Raw genomic sequence first — 354 nt, forward strand, 5'->3', positions numbered from 1 at the left:
GACAAGCCCAGAGTGGTGCGCCGGGGTTGGGCACTCAGTGAGAACCCCTGGGAGCGCTGCATGGGAGAGGGGATCTTAAAACATCTCCTGGGAGGACAGAAGTTCAGATGTCAACGGCTGCTGCCACGTGGAGTGCCGAAGCACTGGGGGAGCCTTTTCAGACGCCTGCACGAAGGACCCAGTGACAGGCAGGATGGCGCTAAATAACAGCAAAAACACGGTCCCACGGGTGGGCTTTTGTGAAAGGGCTTTGAAGGTGGATTGAGCGGGGCGTTGGAGGGAGCTCTGCAGCGGGGATGGGACTGGTGGCCCTGCCATGAACCAGGGGCACCGCGGGGGCGATTGAGAGCCCTG

General features: G+C 61.3%; 1 protein-coding gene across 1 annotated transcript in view; it reads left to right on the top strand.

Annotated features, from left to right (window-relative positions):
* The window catches only part of LOC104497524 (A disintegrin and metalloproteinase with thrombospondin motifs 7-like), a gene marked incomplete at both ends in the record, with an annotated part of 9,011 nt that overhangs the window by 7,005 nt on the left and 1,652 nt on the right, over positions 1-354 (top strand). The gene's annotated exons all lie outside the window — the stretch shown is intronic.

The sequence above is a fragment of the Buceros rhinoceros genome, unplaced genomic scaffold (genome assembly GCF_000710305.1).
Source record: "Buceros rhinoceros silvestris isolate BGI_N320 unplaced genomic scaffold, ASM71030v1 scaffold26437, whole genome shotgun sequence".
In the NCBI taxonomy this organism is placed as follows: Eukaryota; Metazoa; Chordata; class Aves; order Bucerotiformes; family Bucerotidae; genus Buceros; species Buceros rhinoceros.